This window comes from Uloborus diversus, chromosome 5 (genome assembly GCF_026930045.1).
Source record: "Uloborus diversus isolate 005 chromosome 5, Udiv.v.3.1, whole genome shotgun sequence".
In the NCBI taxonomy this organism is placed as follows: Eukaryota; Metazoa; Arthropoda; class Arachnida; order Araneae; family Uloboridae; genus Uloborus; species Uloborus diversus.
In genome coordinates this window covers 16193460-16211084 of record NC_072735.1, presented here as the reverse complement: position 1 = coordinate 16211084, position 17625 = coordinate 16193460, and the positions used below count along the sequence as shown (strand labels likewise).

The 17625-nt window shown below is 34.9% G+C and overlaps 2 protein-coding genes across 2 annotated transcripts in view; both read left to right on the top strand.

The window, feature by feature from the left end:
* LOC129223366 (transforming growth factor-beta-induced protein ig-h3-like) overlaps positions 1 to 17625 on the top strand; it is a gene marked incomplete in the record, with an annotated part of 615676 nt that overhangs the window by 165828 nt on the left and 432223 nt on the right.
* LOC129223368 (influenza virus NS1A-binding protein homolog B-like) overlaps positions 10002 to 17625 on the top strand; it is an 85139-nt gene continuing 77515 nt past the window's right edge. Inside the window, exon 1 of the mRNA XM_054857946.1 lies at positions 10002 to 10117. The gene's annotated coding sequence lies outside the window, so the exon portion shown is untranslated. The remainder of the gene's footprint in view (positions 10118 to 17625) is intronic.

The following is a 17625-nucleotide window of genomic DNA, read 5'->3' as shown; positions in this document are numbered from 1 at the left end:
AATCCGATATTAATTTTACAAGTCAATGCTACAAGACTGTACCTCAAAGCCTGAATGAACTTTAATTGCTTTATACATCTAAACCAGAATAAAGTTTTTTTAATTCATTTTTCATAGCCGTATTTTCCCTTCAAAGAATATTGCTGCTCTAAGGAAACGTTTCGAATGTACGTGAGTATGTAGTGCAGAGAGATCGCTTGTAACTTTTTAAATGAACGAAGTCGTTCAAATGAACGAGTTAAATGAACGGATCAAAAGAATGAACGGTCCTCTGATGAACGGATCATTAAAAAGAACGACATTGCCCACCCCTAGTTCGAATATATATTTTTTCTCTGGGCTGTCAACGGGCTACTTCCTTTTCCGGATTATATCGCTCGTGATAAAAATTTTAAAAAGTAGCCTCAGGTGATTCTATAGCAGATTTGAAGCACCTATATGTAAAGGGGTGCAAGTGCCAAGATTAAAAATTTGGAGACAACTAGAGGAAATCGCAGGAGAAACTTTTTTATGCTTTGGAGCAAGAGATAGTAACAATACCTGGAAAGTGCAACGAAACAGCGTGATTTAGAAAAACTTACAATGAAAGCCTACAAAGGGTTTGAACTTTAATCTTGCCTTGCTCAAAAATACACTAACATCCCTTTGGATTCAATATGGCTGTCTTCATTTGTGTTGTGATGTCACACGCTGAATCATTTCGGGTTAGAAATCTGACATTTAAAAAAAAAAAAAAAAAATAGATTAAATGTCGGAAAAATAAAAGTATTTACTGGCTACATGTTATTATTATTATTATTATTATTATTATGACGTCGTGAGCTCTTGTGTCTTCTTTTTTTCTACAAGGTTCTACATAATTTAATTGACTGCTCAGATATCGTCAATTCGATACAACTTGCTGTCCCAAGTAGGACTCTTAGGAGTCATTCTCCTTTTAAAAATATTTTTACCAGACGGAACTATGTTGATAATTTTTGTCTTTTTAAATTTTACAAACTTTTTAACATTCATTGTCATGATTTAGATATTTTTAACTTGTCATTTTACAATTTTAAATCTTTATGTTTTAATATTTTAAATGTATAGTTTATTTTAATTGCATTTTCTATATTGTTGCCACTGTAATTGGATTATTTCTGTAGTGTGCAATACTTTTTAATAAATAAATAAATAAATAATTATTTTGCTTGTTCTATAAATTTTAGTGACTAAAAGTGGCACCAAACAGACCATGGGCGCCCATATGCAAAATTGTAAGGGGGGGGGGCTCAGATATTGTAACCATGGTTTAATGTGATATTTGCCCCATGAAAACCAATTTCATTACAGATTAGAGTCATTAAAATTTGACATTTTTAATAATTTATTCATTAATGGCTGGAGATGAAATATTTTTACATTTTTGCAAAGAGAAAAGTACTAAAAGCAAGCAAGTTCTAATTTCTAGGGGGGCGAGCCCCCCCCCCCTTGCCCTCCTATGTGGGCGCCCTTGAAACAGACCCTCTTCAAAGACTCGATTCTTTCTGAAAAAGATTACGTCATGCCACAGAATCTATCAAACAGATTGAAATTTAATATGCATTGTTTTCGGGAGCTCATTAGTAATCAATACTTAAGAACATGACGTCTAACTTAAACGCAAATTAAATGCGCCCATACATGTTTTGTGGATTGCAGAATGATCTTGAATTTTCCTCAACATGCCTATTATTGTGATTACAGGATTTACGTTCACCTTTTTTTTTAACTCCCACTCCCATTTATGACATTGACGTCACAAGACAATCGTCATCGGTTTTCTGCTTATTTTTTCAGAATATCATTAATTTAAACGAACATTTGTATCATCTCGTAAGCTATTATTTTTACTCCGTGAAAGATTTTGTCATGTCATCAACATTAATAATTTGGTCTGATGCCGAGTAAAACGAGAATATCTAAAAACAAAATTACCGCTCCTCCCGGGGAAAAAAAAAAAAAGGCAAAAAATCTATTTTGTACAAAAAGAAAAAAAAGTGGGTATCTTTCAAAGTTTTGAAATATCACCTTGAAATATTTCATTAAATGCGTGACGTAATAAACTTCGCGAAATGTTACCCTCAACAGTCCTTCTGGTGCCCCCCATTTTGGCCTCCCTTTCAATTGCGATCACAAAAGATAGGAGTTCGGAAATTTCGCGGAGGCACCGTACCTTTTCTGCGTCGAACGCAGATCCCAGCACAAGTTTCGAAACAGAGGTAAGGTGTTGGTATTTCATAAAAACGCAGTATATTATCAGATGCAGAGATCAACTGTTCTCCGAATAGGTAAGATAACTTTAAGAAATCGTATTATAATAGTGTATAAAAACAAACTTTGTGATTGAAAGAGAACATAGAGAACATGTTCAAGATAAGAGGTATCAGTCAGGGCTGCCATTGGGATTTTTTTTTTTTTTTGCAAAACCCGAGGGAGAGCTTATAAAATTCCCAAGATCGAGGAAGAAAACCAAAGCTCGTGTAATTAAGAGTTCCTATTCACATTTTTGTTATTGCTACCTTTGTTGTTGATCAGTTATTAAAATCTTTAAAATGATAAAGTGAAAAATTGGGGTAATGGACGTAGCCAGAGGGGGGCAGGGAAGGGTAACTTCCCGTAATTGAAGAGAGCCTTTTATTTCTACGCTCATTCCTCATGTCACCAAAGATAATTTTAAATTCCATTTTTAGGACCTTAATTTCAAAAAATTTCTGAGGGGAGCCGCGCAACTGCGTTTTCTATCGCATTCGCATCTGACCACAAATAGCATGAACTGTTTTCTTTTTTTTACGGGAGTGTTGGACTTTAATATTAAGTCATTTCCGGGTATCGGCATTTGAAGGGATGGGGGGAGGGGGCAATTAAAGATTACTATCTGATTCGCCTATACTTGCCCCTCCATAACGGGAATCCTGGGATAAGTCCATGGTTGATACCAAAATTGATCCCTCAACAATTACTTCTTGGAAATAATTTCTTAAAATATGGGACAAAAATCGTCTTCTCAAGAAAAAAAAAAGAGCAATGTCTTGATATTATTGCACATATGTATAGCGAGTACAAGATAGGGAGGATGGTTATGCAACGTAAAAAGAGAGAAACCTTTAATGCGGTAAAATTTGGGGCTCTATTTCGGCAAAATTATCAATATTCAACGAAACTTGGAGTTCCATTTGGCAAAATTATCATCATTTGGCGAAATTTGGATTTCCATTCGGTAAAATTATCAGTATTCGATGAAATTTGGAGTTCCATAAGGCAAATTGAGAATTTCCGCTCTCCCAAGCATTTAAGTTCGGGGGGGGGGGAATGATTCTGGGTAAAATCGGGTGTCTATGGATTTAATTTTAACCCGTGTCACATATATTTCATTAAAATATTATGTGTTAGAAATTTGAAGTGCTAGGCATTCGCTTCTGTCACATTCGAATTCAGCGCACCAAATTATTTTTCACTTTGGAGGGGGAAGGGGTGTCTTCGCGATGCTTAGGGGGTCGCTCCCTTGCCAAATTCGTATGATGTCAGTCCGAAATCACGCGACATTAAAATGACTGTTGCTCTGTGTGATAGTGTAATTGCCCATTTTCTCAGCTATCTTTACTAATAATAAAGCTGAAAGTCTCTCTGTCTGGATGTCCGAAGGATGTCTGGATGTCCGAAGGATGTCTGGATGTCCGAAGGATGTCTGGATGTCCGAAGGATGTCTGGATATCCGGAGGATGTCTGGATGTATGGATCTTTGTGACGCGCATAGCACCTAGACCGTTCGGTCAATTTTCATGAAATTTGGCATAAAGTTAGTTTGTAGCATGGGGTGTGCACCTCGAAGCGATTTTTCGAAAATTCGATGTGGTTCTTTTTTTATTCCAATTTTAAGAACAAAACTATCATAAGATGGACGAGTAAATTACGAAATTATTATAACGTGGAACCGTAACATGGACACAAGCCAATTGGCGAGAAAATTCACAATACATTATTTGTAAATATAAAAGCTAACCAAAAGACCTTTTAATTTTTTTATTACGGTCAAAGCCGTACGGGTACCACTAGTTGAATAATATTTCTACTTGTATCATAACAAACCCCAATTAATGCTTCTATTACGAGTCAAAAATATTCTGCTTTTGTTTATTTATTTATTTATTTTTTGGCTTGAGGAACAAAAAGAAAGCCTCAGTAACGTCTGAATTATTCTTAACAAAGTCGTAAATAATGTTTTATGTTTCAGTTCTATTGTTCCACTCAGAAGAATGACGTATGAATTCTGTTTCATGAGTTCATTTTTAATAATGCTTGTCATTTAGCTCAGACCATTTTTGGTCTGTGCTTTGCTGCGTCTCACAAAATCACGCTACATTTGAAGTGCTTTCTCTCCCTCCCCCTGTCCTCCTTCCTCGATATATTATAAAGCTATCATTCCATTCCTAACTCTATGAATAGAAGTTCTAATTTCCAATGTCTTGTTTCGTTTTCCATAAAACGGAAAACTTTTTTGGGGGGCAAGAATTTGCTAAATGTTGTTGTTGTTGACGTGTTGAAAAAGTTTTTGAAGACTAGCACATGGTAGAACATATATTTTTGATTTGAACTATTTTCCGTTTCATTTTAAGCAGTTCAAATCCTTTACCCAAAGGTGCCCACCCACCCCTAAGAGCAAAGGCGCAGTCCCATAAATAACGCGAAGACCCCCCCCCCCCACACACACCAAGAAAGAGAGTGCCCCCTCTCAAAAGTGAAAAATACACCTCAACACCCCCCCCCCTAAAAATTTCACAGTAAGCCCTGCCTTAACATTAGCGCCTACGGTGGAACTAAAAGTCTATAAAGATCCCTAACTTAAAGGCGGATTTACTTCAAACAAATTTTGTTGGAAATAGCTCTTAATGACCAACTCCCGACACCTACTCCTAGAATTTTAGGGCAGTCAACTCCGAATCCGACTTCTGTACCTCAAAACTAATTGGACTCCGACTCTGATTCCGTAGCTTTGGCAAAACTTTAGACACGGATGGTAAATGACTGACTCCGACTCCTGGAAATTTAAAATCTTCGACTCCGACCCCTTTGTTCCAAAATAAGTCCGACTCCGCAAACATTGGTAGAGTTGCGGACTTAAATTGAAAATGACCGATTCCAACTCAGAGTCTTTGAATTAAAAACCTTCGACTCCCGAATTTGACTCTTTTACCCCAAAATGAGACTGACTCCCCAGCCAAGGTTTTTCCTTTGAAATAATTATGGTTGTTATGATTTGTTTATGATTCAGGCTAAAGTTTCTACACAGAGAAATGCGCATACGATTTTTTTTAAATTGAAAATTATTTCTTCGAGGATTTTTTTTTTTAATTGTTATTTATTTATTTTTGAAAGTACATTTTTTCATTTTTAATTACTTTTTGGAACAGGGGTGTGACAAACATAACTTTGCCACACTTTCCTTCCGACTTCATCACGGCCTCCATGAGCTTATTACTTTGCATTCTCCAGTTTTTTTTTTTTTTTTTTATCAAAGCGATTAAAGATTTTTTTTAAGAAAAAATATATTAGCTGCTTTGTTTTTTAAAACTTGTTCCTACTTTATTCGTTCGTTTATTTATTTTTTACGCATCTGTTTTTTCGGATGAGAAAAACATATTTTATTTCTAGAAATCAGGTTAAAATGTTAAAAAGTTACGTTTGAAATAATTTGCGATTTTAGCTAATTTTGAACATATTGATCAGATACTAGAAAGTCGATATTTTGGTTAACGGAAAAGTAGGCTCGTTTAGTTCTGGGCGGAACATTTTGTTTTGCAATGTCGAGATATCGCCATAGATGTTTTTTAAGGAAAATTCGTATAATTTTTATTTTTTTGTAAATTTGTCGAGAAGAATCGAAATAACGGAGAATTCGAGAGATAATTACAGACATAGCGGGATGTCTGTTCAAAAACCAGGGGTGTATATGACCTTAGAAAGGGAAACCCCTATTTAAAACCATGGATGCGAAGGAGTAATGACTCATTCCCACAAATGTTATGGTGCACGCTTCAGAAACGAGACCCTCTGAAATTCCCCCCCTCCCAAAAAAAATGTATATATATATATATATATATATATATATAATAAAAAATAGCAATAATAATGGCGTGTTCTCGTGAAATGCGCAATATCTTTCCCTTTGCTATATTGCAGCTCAGTTCAACGCTGCGGAGTCGGAATCGGAGTCAAGGAGTCGGAATGCGAAGTCGAAGGTTTAAATTTTCAAGAGTCGGTGTCGGTCGTCGGTCATTTTCCCTCAGAGTCCACAAATCTGCCAGTGGTACTAACTCAGAGTGTCAGAGTCGGAGTCGGACTGATTTTGAGAAAAAAGAGTCGGAGTCAGAGTTGAAGGCTCTGAAATTCCCGGAATCGGAGTCGGATACCCCCTCCCCCCGACTCTGTAACCCTGGTTCAGGGAAAAACAACCCTCCGTTTGAAATACATAAATAATAGATGTTAGCGTTTTTTTTATTATTATTATTATCATCAACAAGAAAGAGAAAAGGAAACCTGACATCTTAGTAAAAGGAAACCATACGAGTGATTTCTTTGTCAGCCCAAAATCAATATCAAGAAGACGGATGACAAGGTGGTATATAATTGAGATTAGTGCTGTTTGACGGGAGAGGGAGACGCATTCCCTAAAATATTTGATTTATATAATTTTGAAACAAAAAGAAAAAAGAATGCAAATTTAAAGTAAATGGGTTTTAAACCACTCTTTAAAAAAATGTTTTTTGTCTAAAAGTATAGTTGGGGCAAACCTAACCTGGCAGCGTTGTGAAGGCTACGCAGATCCTAATCACAGCATCACAACGCCAAGAGCGCCCATATAGGGGGCAAGGGGGCTCAAGCCTCCGTATATAAAGAGAACTTCCTTGCTTTTAGAGCTTTTTCTTTGCAAAAATGTATAAAAATTTCTTTTCCAGCCATTAATGAATACATTCTTAAAAATGTCAAATTTTGAATACCTCTAATTTGTGCTAAAATCGGTTTCTATGGGAAAATAATCTGCTAAACCATGGGGAAAATTTTTGAGCTCCCCCCCCCCTTGAAGTTTTGCATATGGGCGCCCATGCACAACGCTGCCAGGTAAGGTTTGCCCCAACTATAGATATAAATAATTCAAACTGACTTATTTTTTGCCTAACAAAAATTCATCAACCATGACATTTACCCTGTAGAAAAGTACGTTCCCCCATGCATGTTCCTCCAACTACAGGTTGAGAAATAAGTGAAACTGCATCTTCTTGCAATTATTGCAATTCAAAAACATTTTATGCAACTTTAATGAATGTGTCTGTGTGTGTGTACTCTATTCTACAATAATATACATTTAGATAGGAATTGAGGAAGGAGGGTGTGTCGTTGAGAAAGACTTCATTGTCTTCAGTTTCACATCATTTTATATCGGATCGCCAGGGCCGTCGACAGGATTAATGGGCCCCTATGCAACTTTCTTCAGGGCCCCTAACTTTTTACTTGAATCTCCTCTTTCTTCGCTCTGCTTTTACATAAATATCCTAAATATTGTCAATGGGTCTAGGTCTAATAAAAAGGTTTTTTTTGTTCTTTTTTTTAACTGAAAGTTTTTTTTTTCTCAATTAAAATTGCTTTGCTGTGCTTCTTCTTAATCAAACTTTGTAATGTTATTAAAAAGAGATTCTTGTATACAGGGCTGGATTTTGACTTAGTGGGCCCTAGGCTAGTTTAAGTATGGGGGACCTTTTTCGTAGCTCGGACAACATTATATTAGTGGCAAAACAGGCTATTTTTTAAGTTTTTTTCCCAACTATGTGTTTTCCTCTGGCACATATAGCGATATAGCCGTGAATGTGTTTTTAAAAAATGTTTTGTTATACTGTATTTTTATTATTATTATTTTTTTTTTTACCTTGGACGAGCAGGGTTTTCAGGACAGTTATACAGGGACCTCCTTTGAGTTGAAGGTAGAATATCTCAAATTTGAGGGGGTCCGGTCGTTTCTCCCCGTAAATGTATTTGAAAAATGCATTAAATAATTCTGCATTTTGAGGTCTTTTAAGAGGTAATTCGAACTACAAAAAATCAGCAAAAATAGGAGAACAAAATACAGAAATGTTTTAAACTTATGCACTCTTTTGCAAATTAAGGCAATACAAAAGAAAAATTGCCCTTGGTTCAACAAATCGTTGATATTTATTGACAGAGAGGAAAAGCGAGAGAGAAGAAACGATATGACACAAAGTCTATCACTTGCTCACATCGACTTTCGGTTACATATTTTATTTTTCGACCCCGTTAGTTTTGATTATCCCTTTTACCCACCGACAAACACAACGCTGAATCAATTGAAAAATTATCTAGATTAAACAATGCATAAAATTCTTTAAAAGAAATGGTGGAAATATTTAAAAAATAGATACTAATGAGAAAGTAACACCCTCTTACCATTCGGGAAGTTCACCTAAAGCTATAGCTTGTTTAGCTTAATGGTAAATTCAACACTGACTCTAATTAATACAGTGACACAGGGGAGCCCCCCCCCCCCAAGAGAAAGGGCACCCCCTCCCCAAAAGAAATTTAATGGCCCTGCTCCCCCCCCCTAGGTGGGCACCCTTCAGTGACATAACAGTGCCCCTTTCCTTTTTAGACATTTGATGAGAAGTGCTTCGTCCAAAATATTTTCCCAAATTAGGCAACCGTTTTTACTTTTGAAACAACGCTAGAATTAGTTTCATTTTGTATCACTGAATTTAAAACTCAAATCAATACATATTTTAAAATATTTCATCAAACTGAGTTGTTTGCCAATGTTTTAAGTCTCGAACGCTAAAAATGCAAGCGCTTTTTTTTTTTTTTTTTCATTTTTTACCCCTTGTCTATTTCACTACAATTCTGGTAATCTTTCAGAAATAAGCGGTTTTTTTTTTTTTTTTTTTTTTTTTTTTTTTTTTTTAGCCTTGTAATTTACACAAAAGAAAAAAAAAATCATGTTTATTTTTGGTTGATAGAGTCGATAGTGGGCTCTGAAGGTAAGGACAAAAAAAAAAATTCTCACTTCGAACTTGCAAGCTTGAAAACTTGTAATCTCTAGGAGAAAGAGTTTCTTCAAACTAAAAAGCTTTTTCTTTTCTCTTTTTTTTTCTTTTTTAAAGAAAGGAAAAAGTGGTGGGAGGGATTTTTTCTTTTTCAAAGGCCCGCTTCGCGGGCCCCCAAATCTCTCACGGGCCCCTATGCAATGCATAGGCTTGCCCCCCCTTCTCGACGGCCCTGCGGATCGCAGAACATTTTAACAGGTCTATCGGTATTTTATTACCACCTCCGGTAAAATGTCAACCAATTTGGTGGTTTCCTTTTTTTTTTCTTTTTTTTGGATTAGGTCCATGGTTATTTTTTTATTACCACCTCCGGTAAAATGTCAACCAATTTGGTGGTTTCCTTTTTTTTTTTTTTTTTTTGATATATTGTTTTTCTAACTTGGAGGCTCTCTATAATACAAAGAAAATCTGTATATCTGTATTCTCTCCCATGGGTCACAAATGTGCGTCTTTTTGCACTCAAACCCAAGCCATGTTTTATTTGTGCTTTTGATATACATCCTTGACAGAGGTTGTCCAAGTTCAAACTTGTCGTTTTCTGAATCAGTTACCTAAAGCTCCTAAAATGAAACTTCGTTGAATACATTCACTGTACAAGTTACAATTATTAGCTGTAGCTCCTTTCAGTTTCAATTGTTAAGGGAGGCCAGCTGTTTCCAGGAAAAAACATGTCTATTCCACCCCCGTTCCTCAGTACAAAAGAAAGCTCTTCTGTCTTTCAAGAACTTCTTTGAATACCTTTATCTGACATATGTCCAATCCCAAGAACAGATCTATTCTCCTTACCCTTTGGTTTGTATGTTTCTTGAAAACCCACAGCTGATTGGTGAAAAAATTCGTTGTTATCGCTAGGCAATGTAATCTTTTGCAGTTCGTCCTATCTTTCACTGATGAGTGGTAGCATTCGAAAAGTTCTAATCACGGAATTCTTTGGATAGTAAGTGTAGTTGCGTGCGGGAGCTGTATTCAGCAGACGAGATCCATTTTGGGAGGTATGTGTTGAATTTTGAATTCCTTATGTTTTTACGAATTACACATTGATTTAATTATTGTTTATAGCAGCTAATAACTTTTTAAAAAAAATATTAAAAAAAAAAAGTAAATAGCCAAAAGTAAACGGCAATTTCTATACTGAAATATGAACAGCAAATTATTCTTGCATCGCTGCAATCAAAATTATATGCAAGTGCAGAATGCTTTTAAGTTTCTTAAGCGTATAGAGCGGAGCTACATGATGAAAAATTAGAACACGTTTAAATAAGTCTATTTTTCCACAGAGAGAAATAGTTTCTTTTCAAATAAAAATATTGCTAGAGTTAAAGTTATTGCTAGACCATAATAGTGATCCAATTAAAATTGTGCACAAGAACTCTTAGTTTAGAAGGAGTCTTCTTCATCAGCTGGTGGAAATATACTTCTGTCTGTGTGTGTGAGGGGGGGGAGTGAAAAAAAAAGTAAACTTAAAAAAATCTAATTTATCCAAGCAGAAAAATAGTTTCAATCCAAAGCATTGGTAGATTTTTATTTATTTTATTTTTTTCAAAGTGTGATGAAAATACTCGTTGACAGTTTTTAGAGGAGTGAAATTTATTTCGGAAAAGTGAAATATTCGAAAATGTATTGACCGAGCATATTTAGTAGTGATCAATTTCCGGGGAAAAAAAAAAAAAAAACTGTAATGTGAAATAGAAGATGGGAGGAAAAGAAAAGATGTGTAGCGTACATTCTGAAATCAAAAAGTAATAATAATAAAATACATTCAAATACAATGTTTTGAAAATTCAAATTTAATTTGGTTCCACAATACCATTTATTTATTTAAAATACAAATTGTAAAAATGCGCATGACTATAGTTGGAGCAAAATTTCATCTGGCAGCATTGTGAAGGATGCGCGGCTCCTAATCATAGTATTTACGACGCTGCCAGGTTAGGTTTGCTCCAACTAATCGGAATAGTCGAAACTTGTAACTGTCGCACATAACAAGGGGTTACAAGTTTTTTTCTTCTTTTTTAATTTTTTTTTTTCTGACAGAGCATGATTGAAATGAGGGTGGAATGCTTTTTCCCCCTTCAAAATTTATTAACTTTCTTTTAAAAAGGGGGGAGGGAGAGAAAAAAAATCTTGTGTATATTCTACAGATGATTCATTTTATTTATTTACTAGTGGTACCCGCACGGCTTTGCCCGTAGTTGAAAATTAAAAGGTCATTCTGTTCGTCTGTATATTTACAAATAATGGATGACGAATTTCTCGCCAATATCCTATGTTTATTCGCTCTCCCATTCCACGTCATGCTAATTTCATAATTTACTCGTCCATCTTATGATAATTTTGCTCCGGAAAATGTTCTTAAAATTGAAATAGAAAAAGAACTAGATCGAATTTTCGAAAAATCGCTTCGAGGTACACACTCCCATGCTACAAACTAACTGTGTGCCAAATTTCATGAAAATCGGCCGAACGGTCTAGGCGCCATGCGCGTCACAGACATCTAGACATCCAGACAGAGAGACTTTGAGCTTTATTATTAGTAAAGATTTATTTATTTATTTTGTATTTATTTTTTGTCACTTATTAAAAAATAGTTATTTTGAAAATTGTTTAATTTCTTGAAAAGGTCCCTATTTTTGATTATATATTAAAAAAACTTGTTAAGGGTCATAACCTCAGAGGTCATAAGCTAAACTCATCCGTCTTATCAGAAATTCTAAAAATATTTTACACGAAAAACGTTCAAAATTAATCTTCTAAAACGTTCAAAAAGAAAAATAGTTTATTTTCTTATCCTTTTAACTTCTTATCCTTTAAGAGCTAACGGAACGGGTGGGAGGGAGATGATTTCCCTGTAACAAATTCATTTTCCACATAAATAGCATATAATTGTGACTTTAATTCCTACTTTTACTGAACCGTAATTAGTTTTTTAATATTTGTGGCAGAGGTTGATGAATTACTGGATTCCCTTCCAGACAATACATGAATGAAAGTGATATACTTATCTGACTCTGCCAATAGTAGTTTTTTTTTTTTTTATTTGAGTCGAATGCAGTAAACATTTAGTCTTAAGAGGAGGGGGGAATTATTCATTTACACGCTTGCTTATTCTCATTATTGGATAATATTAAACGCAGTAGAAAATGGGAAAAATTTTGTGAATTTGTGAAAAATATTTTGAACAAATAAATGAGCAAACAAAAAGATAATTGAATAAATAAAAAGATAATGAAACAATAAACTAATAAAAAAATAAAATAATTAATTAATACAAAAAGAAAAATAAATGAGAGAATAAAATAGTAAAGGAATGAATTAATAAGGGAATTATTAGTAAATGAAGGAATGTAAATAAATTACTTGATAAATGAATAAGTGATTGAGTTAATTAAATGATTGAATGAGTAAACAAAACGAACTAATTTCACTTTGCCCCGCATGTATTTGACTAATTGTGAAAAATATTAAACATACAAATAAGCTAAATATTAGCTAAATAAATATCGCAACCGAATATTAGAGGGCCCCAATTGATATTTAAAATGTTAATAACAAGAACTTTATCATTTGATAATATCGAAATAATTTTTGACTTGCAGCAAAATATTATAATTGAGGCAGTGAGAAGCAAAGGGATGCAAGTGGACAATTTTACGTTTCGAGTAAAACGCGTTTAAAGATCAGATTCTAGGTAGGTTTTTTTTCTAAATCATGCTGTACAGCAGCACCTATACCTGGGCTACTAGTACAATTTCTTGCCCCAAGACAGGAGAGGTTCACCTACCATTTGTACTGGTTATCTCCAAATTTTTAATTTTGCCTCTTGTGTGACTCCCTTTGCTTCTCACTATCTCAATTGGAGTCAAGGGCGCCCATATGCAAAATTTTGAGGGGGGGGGGGGGCTCAAAAATTTTCCCCATGATTTAGCAAAATATTTTCCCCGTAGAAACTGATTTCAGTACAGATTAGACACATTAAGAGTTGACATTTTTAATTACTTACTCATTAATGGCTGAAAAAGAAATTTTTATACATTTTTGCAAAGAAAAAAGCACTAAAAGCAAGGAATTTCTCATTTCAAAGGGCCTTGCCCCCTATATGGGCGCCCTTGATTGGAGTATCAATTTTTGAAAATTGCTTGTATTATCAGATGCTTTGATTTTCAGAGGAATTTTTTTCCCAACTGGAATAGACTACATATGTTACTACATAGTTTTAAAAATATTACTAAGTAAGTTTAATTACTAGAAGCGGGGTAAATATTTCACCATTTCATTTCGCCCCACATTCCCCTTTTTGATCTTTTCCCTCGGGATTGTTTCTTTTTGTTTCTATGCTGTACACACATTTGACGAAAATATGAAGTCACAGAATGTGGCATGCCAACTGGAGCAGTAACGTTACTACGGAGGAGAGAGGGAGAGGGGGGATGATCCGTGACACCAATCGGGGGACGACGACGACATCCGAAGAGAATTTAAGAGTTTATAAAAAGCATAAATACTTTCAACGAAAATCAAGTATAATATTGCGGGGAGAGATAAGTTACATGTGCGAAAAGGACAAGTTATACTCAAAATGCATTCGTATTACTTATCTTTTAACTTAAACTTTTGCACCCCCCCCCCCACTCAACACCACAAAACGCTCCAGTCCTTCGTACACGCATTTGCACTTTGAACCCCAGGGGTACCCACGGGGGGGGGGGTCCAAGGCGCAAGTTGCGTCGTCAGAATTTTGGGGGATAATTTTTAAATTTTTAAAATTTATTTATTTTTATTCATTAATTTATTTTTAATTTAAATGACTTATTTTATTTATTCTGTTTGTTTCTATTTTATTTCATTTATTTATTTAGTCTGTATGTGTGAGTGTGTGAATCAATGGCGTAGCACAGAATTTTTAAAAAATAATAATAATTTTAATATTAAATAATTAAATAAAAACGTTTTGTAAAGAATAAATGAAATAAAAAAAAGAGCTAAAAATACAAAAAGGGAAACTGGGTTGAGATTTGGGGGGGGGGGGGTGCACCCCTGTTGAACCTCTCTTTCCATAATGACTTTTCCAAAACCAGAAGTTGAATCCTCCCTTGCTCCCACCTCTTGTCAAAAACTCCTAATTTCACAAACCTCATCTTCAATACGTGATATTTGTAAAGTGCCCCTAAGTCAGAAAACCAAAACAAAACAAGATGATTAAGTGAACTAAAACGGGAAAACAAATTAATTAAGTTTAGTAGAGTGCTATGATTTATTTATTTTATTTATTTATTTTTTTTTCTTATCGTAAGGGAAGTTCGAGCTGCCGATACGGAAGGCTGTTTCTCAAACCCATCAGATGTTACAGCATTAAAAAAATAATTAAAAAAAACGCACTCACATCCGCGCAAATGTTGCCCGGGGATTCGGCCAGCTTATCTCTATTTCCACAAGTGCGCTGATAAAATCATATCAGATAAAAAGCAGCATAATAATTTTCAATGGAAAATTGGAGCAAGATTTTGAAATGGGACGATGTTTTTTTTTTTCCTATTTTGTAATAAGCTGCTTTCAGTAATCAACAAAAATGAAGACTGAATGCAGTTTTCCGCAGCAAAAATGTTTGTAATTTTTTTTTCTGTTATACCGAAAATTCTCTTCTTTTAAATTTTTAATCATCTTAACGAAAATTTGAACATTTTTTTTTTGACTGAAAATCTTTGAAATTATAAGCAAAAAAAAAAATTAAAATGATTGCATTTAAAAAAGAAATGTTAATAAATTTATGAACATAAGTGGTGTAGATACTTGATATGAAAATGTGAACATTAAACACAGTAAAGCAATTTTTTAAACAAACTATATTCAAATCTGTATTCTACTATACTAAATGACCCTATTAATGACCACAGGGTATTTTCCCCATGAAGTAACTCTTAGCTTTGCAAGTAATTGCTTTGCTAGTAAAAACAAATAAAGCTTACTTTGGATGCCCCCCCCCTTCCCCCAAGTTCAAAGTTTTAAAATTAATCTCTGACATTTCATATTTTCCCGAAATAGTAAAGCTTTTGAAAAAACATTGTAAAACCCATGCATGTGTATCAATTGAACATGCAAAATCCAAATGACTCCCCTCCCCCAAAATGAATACATAAAAATACTCTCTTATTGTAAAAAAAAAAAAAAAAACTCAGGATTTCCATTTTTCATTTCTTACTTTTTTATTTATCATGCCCAGCCAGCTAGCCTTTTAGGAAAGCGACTGTTCCCCAAAGTGACAAAAAGGATGAAAAATTAGCAAAAAAAAAAAAATGTCATGGTCTATCGCAGCATAGTCCGTTGAAAAGGGAGATATTTTTATTCAAATTAGAATCTGCATTTCATATTTACTCTCATAATAAACATATATATCAGCACTGTCCAACCACGGATTGCATGGAATTTTCAAATGTCCAGATAAGACGAATCTTTGTAAATAAGGGGGGAAAGTAAAAATTTGATGCGCGTATTCGCTCATTTGAATGAGACTCTGCTTCTGCAAAAGCTGACATCGGTAAAAAAAATAATAGATTCGTCCATTTCCGGCTGCAAAACGGATATTTGTCTTTCCATACAATCCGTGATCAGACATATTTTTCTAAGTAACACTCTTTTTTATAATCGACCAAATGGATTTTTATCGTGTCTCAGATTATCTTCCTCAAATTATGACCGATATTTCAAGAGGGGGAAAAAAGTTCAGATAAAACTATTCAGAAGTTTCTATTTACCTACACAGTGCTTCAATTGTAAACAATTTGTTGCCATGGAAACATGAGTCATGCTCACCCGGAATCAATGGAAGCTCATTTTTAAAAGGAAATGAAAGTTAGTTCCTGAAATTTCAATGTTGGAAGTTTCATATGCAGCTATACCTTATTCAGCAGCGGTCGCGTTTTTGATCTTTACACTTGGATCTCAAACAGCACTACGTATTTAGGGGAGGTACAAAACTTACTTTGTTGAACTTAATTTGTTTTTTTTCTTATGAATGAATATTTACAGTGGCAGATTTACCACGTCGCAGTTGCAGTTGCGAGGGGCCCCCACAGCAAAGGGTCCCCGATCGAAACTGCAATTGCACAAGACTGACAAAATATAAACGTTAGGCAAAGGGGTCCCCAAAAATGTATTGGACGGGCCCCCAAATCAGGGCCTGATTAACGCACGGTCCGGCGGGTCCACGGACCTGGGCACCACAAATTTAGGGGCACTAAAATAGCCTAAATTAACTTACTTACTTCCTTTTTTTTTCTGTTAAAGTGAACGTTCCTTTTCAGCATTGAAAAGAATCAAAAATCGTTTTAGAAGCTGTGTTTCTCAGGATAATTTACAGGCGTTTCCGTATTGACCATTGAAAATTCTGACATCAAAATTAGATTTCGATGATGTGATCGACACATTTGCCTCTGTTAAAGCCAGAAAGAAGCCTTTTTAAAACTTGATATCAGAATTAGTTATTTTTTTTTTCTTTTTTTGCAGTTTTAAATTGTTTTTTTTTTTAAACTCATTTTCACCTTAAGGTAAGGCAATTTTAACTATGTGACTATCAAATGTTTGGTATTCAAATCCCACGTTTCTGTAGTAATGTGTAGGTTTCTAGTATATTAGGTATCTAGTATAAGACATTGACTAAAATTGTGCTGATTTTCTCATAGGGGGGGGGGAGGCAACATCTTCTTTCCAGGACCTGGGCACCAGTTTGCCTTGATCGGGCCCTGCCCCAAATTTGTAAGTTCGCCACGGAATAGTCACGTAGTAACAGGACGGGGATTGTCGTGCTACATTATTTGTAGGACTCGACCGATGCATCGGCCTGGCCGATGCATCGGCGCCGATGGTTCAACAATTTAGCCATCGGCATCGGCGGCCGATGCTAACTTGCAGGAAACATCGGCCCATCGGCCTTAAAAAACATCGAAAAGCCGATGGAATTGGCCGATGTTTTTGAAAAAAAAAAAGGACTTTTGCTGTTTTACTTTTTTATACGAAGTAAAGGGAGTTATTGTTTTCATATAAAATTGTTTAATTAAATTTCAGTATGGATTTCCATTTTAGTCACCCCTGAAAGAGTTTTTAATACTGCATTCAGGTACCAAACAAGTTAATTATTGCGTTGTTTCTTGCAGCTGGATGTACGTATGTATCTCTCATAAGTCGTAACTCAAAAATGGTAAGCTGTAGAAGGATAACTTTTCGCATGTGGGGTGTGCGTACATTCCAGTTGTGTACTTCCCTTTTCGTTTTCGATCGGGTGTTCTGAAAAGCCTGTTTACTCATTTTTTGTGGCTATTAATTACTTATTTCAATGCAAAACTAATATAGCGTCTCAGATTGACGATCATTTGGTGATATATTGCCGAATTGGAAACTATGGAAACAAATAAGAGATGGCAAAACCGGTTTTGTTTCATTCTGTTAGATTCCCTTTGAACCGACGGTAATTTTTAATTTTTTGATGTTTGTAATATGAATCACAGTA